Consider the following 13242-nt stretch of genomic DNA (forward strand, 5'->3'; position numbering starts at 1 on the left):
CCTCCAATATCCTGTAGGTCCTCTTTAACATACAAAAGTTCTCTTGAAAACTTCATTTTACCTTACCTCCCCCAACTCCCCAGTATATAATCAGTCACCCCTCACAACCCCAGAGGGAAGCAGCTTTTTCTGCCTCCCAGGAGTCACTTCCCAAGCTCTAATAAAACCACCATTTTGCACCAAAGATGTCTCAACAATTTTCTCTTGGTCGTTGGCTCCAGAACTCACCCCACCAAAACTCACCTACATTTAAAACTACATCATTATCACGTAGGACATTTCAAAAGTTTTAGGAGCTCTGGGCCAGAATCTGGATGAAGACCAAATATAGATTTCTTATTACAAATCACAAAATCATAAGCAGCATCCCCAGGGCCTGCTTCAATCATCAGGCTCATCCTCACTTTCCATGAGCAGTCTCTGATTCAGTCTGAGGATTGATTTCCCCAGGTCAGACCAGAGTAGGGTTCTAGTTGCTGGAGTAAAGTTAGCTCCGTTCTAGTTGCTGGAGTAAAGTTAGCTCCGGGTGGGATGTGATGCTTGTCCTCATGGCTCATCCCTCTCTCATTGCGTCTCTCAGGTGGCTTCTCAGGTCCCTCACAGAGTCTCATTCTGATTGGTGGGGTCCTGGGCCTTCCTCTTTCATCCCTACACCCCCTCCTTCAGAAGCCTCAGATTTCAGGGCTGATGAAAATAGGTGGGGGCTCTTGTCAGGCTAATGATTTATCTTACATTTAAATCAACATTCTTTAAATATTTATTCAACATCGAGTTAGAAGAGGATGACGGGCACCCGGATCTCATACTTTGTTGAACCCACCTCATTCAGAACTCCTCTTAGAAACCAACATTGCTTATTTGAACAAGTTTCTTTGGCAGGGGCTTGGGGGGCGGATGCTAATCTTGTAATGCAAGTGGTTTGTCAAATATTCTTTTTTTAAAAGATTTTATTTATTTATTCATGAGAGACACACACACACAGAGAGAGAGAGAGAAAGAGAGCAGAGACATAGGCAGAGGGAGAAGCAGGCTTCCTGCAGGGAGCCCAATGCGGGACTTGGTCCCAGGACTCTACCAGGATCACGCCCCAAGCTGATGGCAGATGCTTAACCAACTGAGCCACTCAGATGCCCCAAATGTCTTCATCTTAATACATTTCCTGGGATGCTGTCCTGGCAGCTACCCTTAGCTGCCCCCAGATGGTCCACCCCGTTCCAGCTCTGCTTGGTTGCAAAGAACTTGCTCTCAACCAGCTGTTCACCTAAAAGCACCAAATTAACCAAATTGCTCTAAAGTGTGAATGGCTGATAGCCAGTTTTATGAGCTCAAGTCTCCAGTGAGTTTCTATGTTCAAGGTTGTCTTAAACAGCCCGGGGTACTTTGTCGCCAAATGTCCCCAAGTAAGGCAGGGTGTTGCTGGGAGTAGCCTGGACTGATTCAAAGTTGTGGCTTCAGCATAGACTTGTCACGTTGCTGCAGAGCACCATGATAGATAATGAGAGCATTATGAGTCTGAGGTTGGAAATGAGTTTTTCCTGAAAAAATTTTAGCAACCGTATAAACAAATAGAAAGAAGGCTGGCGGGTCTATTATCAATGTGTTGCACAATAAAAAAGGGCCACACCTATTTGAAAAGTTTCCAATTCAGTGTGTCAAATTTGAGTGCCAGGGAAAGTTATTAAGGGAGCAAAATATTCACTGCGTCTGTCAACTCTGAATCCTGAGAGCCTTCTCCCATGCACCATTTTTCAGAAGGTTATTATTTCAACCTGAAAATTCTTTAGACATATATATGTGGTATAGAAAAGGAATTAGGAAAGCTTTTAAATTAAAAGAAATAAAACGACAGGTTTTTCCTCTAGCCATATAAATGGTTATGGATAGAGATAAAGAGATGGATATTTTTTCATAATACTTTATGAGAGGTTTTGGAGCTCCAGAAATTTGAGTCGGGCTGGTGAATAATTTAGCACTGACTCCTGCAGGCCCAGTGCAGGCGCGGTTGGGCTGGGAATCAAGCCTAGTCTCTTGGAGGGTCTGAGAGCAGTAATACACTTTTATTACCAACCACATCATGAAATGCACTTCAGAAATATTTTATGAAACGCCAAAACCTTGGTGCCTGGTTTCCCCAGCTTTTTCCGAGATGGCATGAAGCCCAAAGGAGCTAATGCTCTTGAGCACCTCATTTCAGGGAGGCTGTCCCCCAGGCTGTTGTTGCAGTGACAAAGAGGCTCAGTCCCTGCAGTCATAAGCAAGAGCCTCAAACGGGCCATCACAGTGATGGATGGTATAAGGTTCACATGAGATCATACCTTTAGTGACCGTGTCTTCAATGTCTTCTCTTTCCCACACGCTCTTCAACCCTAGCTCCAAGAGGCCTGGCTTCTGTGCAGGTGCAATGATATGTCCACCTGAAACAGGAATAGGGAGGGAAGAAGTATGTTGATGGTTCCAAAATAAGGAGTCTCAGTTTCCCTTTCCATCCCAGCCGCCGTATCTCCTTTCCAGTAAACTTGGAGGTACACCATGCAGGTGTCGAAAGCAAAGAAAACTGTACTTATTAAGCTATTGTTTCCTCTGCAGAGGGTTCTATTCGTTTTTTCAGTGTCTCTCGTTCATTCTCCTAGCATTGCCATAAAGCAGTAAATATTTAAGGAAAAAGTTCTACAGAATGAATGTAACTCCAGACATGTGTTTAATGTGACAAAACTCTTCTGAGATCTTTGCAGGTGGCTATAGTAACATGCTTCGGTGATCTGATGTTGACAGACAGATGCCCGGCACTTCCTCCAGGAAGCCGCCTATTACCCCTAAACCAGAGCCCCTCTTCTGGGCATAATGTCCACATCACTCCTGCGTCCTCATGTCATAAAAGTCACCACTTATTGTAAGGCTCTTCATCTGTGCTGTTCTCCCTCTGGACTCTATCCTGCTCACTGCTTTGGCTCTCATCCCGTGCACAATGCAGCACAGAGAGGTTCACCAAATACTCATTGAGTAAATGGATGCAGCAGGGTAAAGGGCAATCCCCTCAGGCTAGAAGCACCCCTTTCAGAAGCATCTATTACGGGGCGAGGAGCTTCTGTGTCAGCAGTCTGTCAATCTGTCTAAGCATGGCTCCCATGCAACACTTGGACCAGTTCTCCCCCTGCACAATTCCCAGGGCCCATCGACACCATCCATTACAGGATGATTATGTCTTCTTGGGCTTGCTTCCCACAAATTCTCTGAGCCTTCTCCAAAGGGGACACTGAGCCTTAGGGAGCTCATACGTACTTGCAAAAATCAATTAACCCTGGAGGGAGGAAAGAGCCAGCCTTTGGCTACAGTGTAGGCTTGCTCATTTAAGTTCTTCCTGAATAAATTAACCTTCCCTAGAAGACCCCATGGAACCTGAGAGTTGGTAGAAGCAGAAAGATCATTTAGTCCTGAAAGGGCAAATAGATTTCATCTCTGGTGAATCCTCCTTCTGTTCTATCAGTAGCGGCTGCTTGAAGCATGGGGTTGGGAAAGACTCTGAGGCTGTATCATCGGGAAGGAGAGTGGTTATCGGTGGACTTGCCAGTGCCCAGGAAGGAGAAGTGTTGGAAGTGACATGAATGCCAGGTGTCTTCCTCCTCCTGTTCTAATCTGACTGCTCACCAATTGGAATGTTTACACTTCCTCTGGTCCGTGCAACTTGCACAGTGGCTGCCCAAATTTGCAGCCCGTTTTTCCGGCAGACAACTCTGATGTTAGAAATGTTCTTCTCCCGTGAAATTAAAGCTTCCTCTCCTTTCTGCTTCTACCCATTGACCCCTTTTGTCTCACCCTAAGAGTTGACGACTTTACTCTTGGAAAGCTGGCCCAATCTTTTTTGAACCAACTAAGTCAAAAGTCACCAAATGTGTTAGCAAAATCCTCTTCAGTTTCCTTGATTAAAAATCGATTCCTTTGATGTGCTATTTTATCATCTATTTCTCCAACTAGGTACAAGCATAGTCATTCACTCTTTTAAGGAACCTATATTTATTTACAACATTTTACACATCTTTGATATTCTCAAAATTATAAAAGTGGTATGTGCTTATTGTACCAAGTAAATCAATATGAAGATGCATACAGAAAAAGCTAATCATTCCCCCCAAACTCAGACCCTTGATGTCACATTTTACTAGACCAGTCTGTACTTTTCCACTGTCATGAGTCAAGTTTCCAGGAAGCAGACTGAAATACATTATGTACACTGAAGGATCACTGAGACATACTCTTGGGGAGGGTGTGGGGGGACTCGTGGAGGAGTCCAGGAAGCAGAATTGGCCAGAGGGAGCTCTGGAGCTGTCTTGCATTGAGAAGGGACAGGACTTTAGACCCCACCAGTCATTGGCTGCCTCTAGGGAGACAGCAGGCATAATGCTGGGCAAAGCAGCTTCCTCTGACTGAGGGTGAATCCTGGACAGGAACCCAGCTGTGAGTTCTGAGCTGCCAGTACGTCCTGCACCTGGGGGGTGAATGCCTCTGTGGGGTGGTCTCTCACAGCACCCACAACACACACCCTCTCTCATGCTCATTGAAACCCAATCAGGCATATATACACAGATACGTGATGGGGTGTTTTTTATAGTTTTTAACTGAAATTCTCTGCAACTTGTTTTGACTTAACATATGAGCATCACCACTTTTTCCCTAATTTACTTATGCATACATACACATATTTTCACAAAAAGGATGGTATTATACATCGAGGTTTTTTTTCGTGCCATGTCCTTATTTTTTTCTATTACTTGCCTCTCTCCACCCATTTGCCCCCCTGCACCAACCATATTCCCCTCAACCCACATGCTGACAGCATGAAATGTAGACTTCTGTCCTTTCCTTTATGCTCATACCCATATATGACTATGGGTAGATGCTCTGATTTGGTGCTTTGGTCATTGGCAGCAACCATTTATTAAGAGCCTTCTCAGTAGCCGGGTCTATGGCAAGCACTAGGGATACAAGAGGAGGGCACAGCCCCTGCCATGAAGGAGCTCCTGCCCTTGGGGGACAGAGACACTGGACAGGAGGTACAACAGATGACGTTCACTTGCAGAGGCAGGCACCAAACACACAGTTACTTCGAGAATTAGAGCTAGAATGTGGTGTCCCTGTGTTCTAGTCCTTTCCATTTAACTAGCTTTTATTTCTTTATTTACACACTTATTTTATTTTTAACTACCTTTTTTTTTTTTTTTAACAGATTTCAAACTACAGGCTGAGCAACAACCACACTGAATTTGAGCAATCCTGTGGGCTGGTCTTCCTGAAGTCATGAGCTTACTCACTGTGTTCTAGAAGCTCATATTGAACCTGATGTATGGCCCTTATATGACATGATGCATGTGACCTCACTAGTAGACACATATGATTTAACAGGCCAGACAGCCCTAAAGAGACCACACAAAAGCACCATCTTAGAGTAGATTTTCATACAACTGCTGACAAGGCAAATGATTATTATAATAGAAATTGACACTGGTGGGTCACAACATGAGCAAGTGTAACATGTAATGAGTTCTGAGACAAAGCTGTTGGATCAATACCTAGTGCTGGGCTCTTGCTTCTATGTCCCCCCTGCCTACACACTGAGGTGTGGGGGACTGAGGGAGAGGGAACCATAGTAGATGCACATACAACCAAGGAGCATGGTGACCTGACTCCCCAGCAACTTCAGCAAATTGAAGTGTTCTTTCTGTTCATTCTCTCAACCCACTCATCTACTTGCACTTCTGTTCTTTATGCCCAACACTGCCTTGATAGCCATTTTCTGGGATCAGCTTGTAACAGCTCCTCTTTGAAAAAATAAGTTTACCTATTAAATATGTCCAAAAAATGTGCATTATATTTTCTCTCCACATCAAGTACTGACCCCTCTTCTACTGAATGTGAGTCTAGCTACCTGAGGGGCTGGGCCTGGACTTTGTTGCTTGGGCTCCCTGCCCATGACCGCCCAGGCAGAATCTGGGGGAATGAGTGGTCTGGAGCATGGCACTCATGATGCCCTATTGACCCCAAGCACAGATTTCCTCCAAAGCCCTGTGTCTTTTTCTCTTTTGACCTAGGTAAATCATGGGCAGTAGAAGGACACTACCAGGACAGGAGAGATGCACCTGCAGAGGTTTCAGATTTCACAAACACAGTTTATTTTGATAATCAGCATAAACCTAGGTACTTGGGTGGTTTGGGTTTGTTTACAGCAAATTGCTGAAGATGTCCCAGAAAAAGCCATGTGATTGCAAGGATGCTGATCAGTCCTAGACAAGACCATCCGGTGTGCTAAAGTATTGTCAATTCATATATTTTCTCTTCCTGCAGTTGGCTGCTGAAACTGGATCATATTTTCAGTACAATGGCCAACAAATTACACTTAGTCATCTTAATAAGAAAATGGGAGCAACTTTTGGTAATCTGACCCAAATTCAGCTCCTAAACTCCCAAAGTCTTCTAAGAGAAGGGATCTTGAATGACTACTACTTGGAGCTTCTATTTTCAGGCCTATACATCTGAAGGTTTCTTATAAGGATTTCTCCTACTAACTGGTACTGCCAAGATACTGTAGTTCAGAAGGATATGGAAAGCTAATAAATTCATGATCTATTGCTGTATAAAGATGACTCCCAAACTCACTGGCTTAACATAATAAACATTTATTATTTCATGGTTTCTGTGGGTCAGGAACTGAAACCTGGGTGGTTCAAGCTCAAGGTCTCATGAGATTTCAGGTAAGATGTCAGTGAAAGCTGTGATCACCTGAAGACTTGCTGGTGGCCCTGTTTACACAAGGGCTCACTTCGATGATGCTGGTTGTTGCAGGAGGTGTCCCCACAGGGGCCTCTGCAGGGCTGCTTGTGTGTCCTCACAGCATGGCTGGCTTCCCCCAGAGTGAGTGATCCAAGACAGAGCCAGGAGGCAGCTACCACCTCTTTTATGACCCTCCTTATGATTTCTGCAATATCTTATTGGTTACACAGGTTAGCGCTATTTGATGTGGGAGGGGACAACATAAGGGTATGAATACTACAACGCAAGGAATAATTGGGGCTCATCTTGAAGGCTAGCTGCCATGGTGCCTTTTTGCCTTTATCAGTAATGGTAAATACTTTATAGAAAAAAAGCATCTTCATCTCTCATACCTCCACGGAACAAGAAATGCAAGAATGTGGAATTTGGCTCAAATTCTAACTCTTACCAGCTACACATTTTTGGAAAAGATATTTACTGAATTCCTCCAAACACACCTTTTCTAATTTGTAAAGTGGGGATCATATTCCCTTACAGGATTGCTGGGAGGATTAACTTAGATAATATACGTGAAAGGCTTATTAGCTCAGCATATGGCAGAAGGTAGGAACTCAAATCCTATTAGCTTCTCTCTCTTTCTCCCTCATTCTCTCCCCTCAGGGTCATCGTGTACCATCAGAAGGATGGTTAAATGACCCTGACTCAGAGTAGGCCTTCATCCCTGCTTCACCACTCCCGACCCTTGGCCATGAGTTTCCAAACCCAAGGAAGGGACTCAGCCTTGCGGTTTAGGTTTGTTTTCCCTGAGGAAGATCTGCTGAAGCTTAATAAAGTCAGGATGTGTGAGAGACACTGCAGTTCTTTCACATCTTAATTAGCAATTAATTAAGTGAAGGTGCGGGTGTCTAGAATATCTGACAGACAGGCTCAATAATTATCTTTTATCATTATTACTAATGGAAAATATGGTCAGGGTGGTTCAAGATTCCCCAGAATTTCAGCTTTAATTGAACAACCCAGTAGAGAATCAAAATGAGCAGTCTGCCCTTTCCACATTGTTTTTATTAAAAACATTTTGAAATTTGGCGGTGCCTTGCGCTCAGGAGTTTTGCTGGCCTGTTATCCTGGACTGTGATCTTCAGCTGGGCATAGAGGAAGCAGGGTGTACCGCCTTGGGGTGGCAGGGTCCTTCCAGGAAAGCACACAATCACATTGTGAGGACGGTGCTGGCAGCATTTCATTAACACGCTTCTCCCTGCCGCCCTCCCTGAAAGGTCTCTGTTTGGAAGTCAGAAAAGGACATTAGTCTAAGATCGTGGAGAAGGGAAGGGAGGGATTTTTGTAATGCTGCTCTAGTGGTGGTGGCCCCAGTCTCATGGAAGGGCCTTCTGGAAACTAAGTTGGTGGTTAATGGCTTCACACCCTCACATTCACATGGAAAGCCTGGCAAGTCAGGAGCCCCGAACCTGGCCACTGCTCAGAAGACTCAGGAAAAGTAATCTGGGGCTAGGACTTTGCTCTTTTCTGAACTCACACACAGGTTATTCTCTGTGGGCATTAAAAGGGACCAGATAAACCCTTCTTAGGTGCTGTGCTACCTCATTATTATTATTATTCCCAAGTGGATTTTTTTTTTTTTTTTTTTTTGGATGAGACCTCCTGCTCTGCCTACACACGATTCAGGGATCTGGTCTGAGCATCTGGCAGGTTTGGAGTACAGTCAGTATCCCACACCAACTGGGTAATTTGCATTATTCACAATTCATAGCTCCAACTTGGGATAATTCATCAGGTCTAACGCAAGATTTGAGATCAGTGGGATAGCTTCTATTTGTGGGGCTGGAAGATTGCCCTGCGTCCCCCTAACTCTGTTTCTTGTCTCTTTGCTCTACCCGTGGGTGGCTGTGCTGTAAAGAGTAAGGCTCCTTCTCTATCACCAGGCTTCATATAGTTTCTGGCCTACATTCATGGTACTTTGAGTTGGTTCTTTACTGAGCAGTCCCTGTTCCTTGATATCCTTCTGAGTGGCACTGCAATTTAATAACCGTAGGAAGAGCATATTCAGTGCATGAAAAAAGGATTAGCAGTGAGCTCTGTGTCTTAAAAGCCAACCTGTTAGCAGTGATTCTCTCCAGATCACGTGGTGTTTTTTTTCTGTTTTTAAATTCCCTTTGTCTTTTCCCACTTAATCTAAATTTCTTAACTTTTCTATTATATTTGTTTATATTTTGCTTTAATAATGTGAAAATAAGTGTTATTTAAAAAATTTAGAAAGTATGGTCATAACTTATTTTATCAAGTCTTACAGCAATGATTCTTAGCATGGAGTCCACGGAGAGTCTGTGAATTAATTAATTAGCTAATTCATTAATTTAAAGATTTTATGTATTTAGAGAGAGTGCTGGAGTGTGCGTACACGCTCAAGTGCGTGGTGGGACAGAAACAGAGGGAGAGGGAGAAGCAGACTCCCCACTGAGTGGGGCGCTGGATGATGTGGGGCCCAATCCCAGGGTCCCAGGATGATGACCTGAACTGAAGGCAGACACTTAACCGACTGGGCCACCCTGGCGCCTCAAGAGTCCACGAATTCAGATGAAAAAGAATTATACTTATCTTTTCACCGACCTCTAGCAAAAACTAGAAGTCCCTCTAATTTTAAATGTGGGCCACAAGTCACTACCGTCTTAGCCGTAGCTGTAATTTTGTCACCAATAGAAATCACAGATATTTTTATATCTCATTACAGTTGTTGCAGATCTGTTGAAATATTGTTTAAGCTTATTACTATTTCAAAATTACAGTACTTATTGGAGCTGCCAGCAGATCTTGTTATTTACTGTGTTAATAAAGAAACACATATATTACCATGCAGCAAATTTGGTTTTTTTAGTATTTTGATAACTGCACATCAATAAAAATGCAGTTTCCATTGTAACCCTATATATTTTATTTTATGCATTTAGACCATTATTCTGAGAAAGGGTTCATATACATCACCAGGCCAAAAGGGTCCGTAACAGGAGAAGGGTTCATTGGCCCCGGCTTAAGGGAGGAGGAAGGGCGCTGGCACGTGTTGGCACAGCCAGAGTCCAGGCCCCAGGCTTTCCGTGCATCGCCCTGCTGAATCCCCTGCCTACTGAATCCTCCCTAAAAGCCTACGAGCAAAGTAGTGTTACTCTCCCCATTTTTGAGTCAGGAAATGGAAACAGAAAGAGGTTAAGTAACTTGCCCAAGGTCATTCAGCTTCTAAGTGGCAGAGCTGATTAAGAGCTCAGGCAGGTGGAATGCAGATGGCCTCTTTTGTCCTTTTGTCCTTCCCTTGTTTCACAGATGGGTCAATATTGCCTGTGCTACTTCATTTGCTTGTGTGTGGCCACCCCCCCCCCCCATGGAAGCGTGTTGCCTGGAAGTTTGATGGTGCATGTTTGACCTTTCCAACTGGAATGCAAATACTGCAAGGACAGGGTCTGCGACATTTTTCTTTATTTATCCCTCTCAAGTCCCCAAGGTAGTAGAATTAAGGGATTATATCTCAAGCACTAGGTTGACTAGCAAATATTAGAGAGTTTCAGCCACTGAAGGCATCCCCGCCCTGCAACTCTGTTCTGGGCTCACATTGGGAGTCACTGTGTCTCTTTGACCAACCTGGCTGTTCTTATGCTGAATGCCCCCTTCCCAGCATCTGCTCTGCCCTCTCCCTGCCCCATCTGCCATCCCTACCTCTTTGCCCACAGCCTCCCTGCATCTAAAGGGAATGGGAAGGAAGTTCTGGTGGCCAAAGCCTGACACAGACAAAAGCTTTATGACCAGGAGGCCTTGCGTGTACAGTGGTTGAGTGATCACCAAATTCTACACACCACCCTGGAAGGGCACCCCTTGAAGAACACTAAACTGGAGCCTAATTGCATTTGCTAGACATCAATCACCAGGGTAATTTCCTGCCTAAGGGCGGGTGCTCTCCTCAGTGAAAAGAGCTGAAAATGAGTCCAAAAAAGAGAAGGATAAAGCTTTGGATCTAAGGTGAGCCCTGGCCCTTTCTTTATCTGATATAGATCCCTGCCTTGCCTGACTGTGGACAGAGGGAAATATGTCTTCTTTCCCTTAAATGGCTCCTGTGGGCATCTCATTGGCTAAGCAGTGTGTGGCTGGCAAAGTTGTGACCCTCAGGGCCAGAGGCTGAGTATTTTTTCTCTGATGGCAGCTCTCTGGTCTTCCTCAAAGATAGCCAATTTCTCCTCAAAAGACCTGACCCAGAGGGCTCAACTGTACAACTGGCCCAGGATTTCCCATCTTCTTGGGATAAGTACAGTTTAAATTCATTGTATGTCATTGTGTCCCTTGGATCTACAATTTAGGGAGGTTCAGTTGCTAGAGTAACACAGGATCAACTTCCCAGGCATATGAGGAAGTTGGTTTGTGAAACCTCTGGTTCCAGTTGGATTGTGAGCCAAAGCTCTGTGGCTTCCCCATAGGTCAACATGAGCATGGAGGACATAGGACTCGACCTCTGGCCAGAAGAAACGGCACCCAAGTCCTTCTCTTTCATCGGGGGCAGGTCAGGCACCTGTGTGGACTAGCACCTGCTCTTGGGGCCTATGAACTAGGGGAGCAGGTGGGGAGTCACTTAGTCAGACAAGAAATGGATTAAACCAATAGTCTAGTATAAACCCAGTGGAGGCATTGTCATTTTGAGGAGGATTACTCTTTTTTGGGTGAGATTGTCCGAGATCAAAATTTGGAGAAGTAGTAAACATTTAAGATATCTGAGCCAGGGTAAAATAGGGGAGGCAAAGCCAGAAGTCAAGAGCTTAGTGCATATAGGAGCAGACCAGGAAGTTGGGTACAAGACTAGAAAGAGGCAAATGGGGCCCCTGGGGCCACAACCAGGGCTGGAGTGTCCAAACCTGCTCTGCTCAGAAGATGACTTTGTGGGAAATGGGAAAAGGAAGTTCAGGATTGGAGCAATGTGCCACTTGGCAGTGTGACAATCAGGCTACTGCGCCTGTGGCTACCACGCCTTGGGTAGAATTTTCGGTCTTAGCATGACCTGTGGAGCCGGAGGAGTTCAATACAGTGCAGGGGAGTATCGATGGTGAGTTAACATGAAGTAGGTCCTGGAAAATGAAGATTTGCTTTCTTTAATTGTCCTAGGTGTTCAAAAATTAAAATTTGATCTAAAATCCTTGGTATGAGCCAAGGTAATCTAGCCTTGTGTGTTAGAGATTAAATTAGTGCCATTTGGGGAGAGTTGATGCTTTTTGGGAGATACTGTCCATGAGATTGAAGGACGATCTTCATGTCTCAGCCTCAGTTCACCCTATGTTGGCAGTTTGCCTACCACACACATATTTCCAAACATTTTGATCACCACACACTCATTTTGTCTGCCATACACACATTTCCAAATGCCCCCGGGGTAAGAGGAGAGGTGGGAAGTCAGGACCACCTCTAGCTCATGCAACTTTTCTGGGCCTACAGGGAAGTTCCTGATCTTAGGAGGAAAACTATGTTTTCAATGTTTTGATTCTCTCACATCTACATTTGAACTGACATCGTAAGTTCCTCAAAGGCACAAACAGTGACTTTTTTCCTCTCATCTCCCCAGAGAGTGCCTGGTCAATATGGCAGTACAACCTTAAGAAAGTCTGGAGCGATGCTCCCAAACCAAATCCCACTCTGCTTTCCAAGTTACACTCATCCATCTGCACCCCTCCCCGGGGAAAAGAAAAGAAAAACAACACCGAAAAGAACAACCAAAACTAGAACCACTTCCTGATCATTTACTATCTGCCAGAACTGAAAATCACTAGAGATAAAAAGATGAATAAGCACTGATTCTGGCCCTTGAGAAAGAGGATCACAGTCCATGGGGAAGACACAGTCGTGTGTACGGAAAGATCTATTCCTGAGACTTCTGTGGCAAGAGTTTAATGGAGGTATGAACAAGGCACCCTGGAGCCCTGAGCATGAAGCCTGAGAGGGCTCCCAGCAGAGAGGAATCAGAGGAAGAGAGAAGTGCCAAGTCTCAGAAATGGGAGAGACCATTGAAGGCAGAGACAGCCAGTTGTGCAGAGTCCTGGTGAATCCTGAATCTTTTTCTGAAGTCCATTTTCTTGCAGTGAGGTTGCAGAAAAAAAACCAGAACCTTTCTGAATCTTTCTGATCATTGACGTTCTGAAGAGACCTTCTGGGCATGTCCAGAACCAAGAAGCCCATCCTTAAGCCAGGCAGCTGCTTATACAGGTATGATTGGAAAGTCTTCACAAAACCCTCAAAGTCCCTGTTCTGAAACTTGAATTTCTACAACTAGATTTATCCCTTTGTCTTTCTGTTTGCCCTTTTCAGACATATTTGCATTTTAAATCAAAGCATAAGTCACTCACACTATAGCATGAATTAGTCTCCTCAGCTATTGGTCTGGGACACCAAGAGAAAAAGGGTACTTAACGACCATCATAATGGCCATCAGAAGGATAAAAG

General features: G+C 44.5%; 1 protein-coding gene across 1 annotated transcript in view; it reads right to left on the bottom strand.

Moving 5' to 3' along the window:
- TNR (tenascin R) overlaps positions 1-13242 on the bottom strand; it is a 403205-nt gene that overhangs the window by 194037 nt on the left and 195926 nt on the right. Inside the window, exon 2 of the mRNA XM_055319547.1 lies at positions 2316-2414. The gene's annotated coding sequence lies outside the window, so the exon portion shown is untranslated. The remainder of the gene's footprint in view (positions 1-2315; positions 2415-13242) is intronic.

Source organism: Nyctereutes procyonoides, unplaced genomic scaffold (assembly GCF_905146905.1).
Source record: "Nyctereutes procyonoides isolate TBG_1078 unplaced genomic scaffold, NYPRO_anot_genome, whole genome shotgun sequence".
Classification (NCBI taxonomy): Eukaryota; Metazoa; Chordata; class Mammalia; order Carnivora; family Canidae; genus Nyctereutes; species Nyctereutes procyonoides.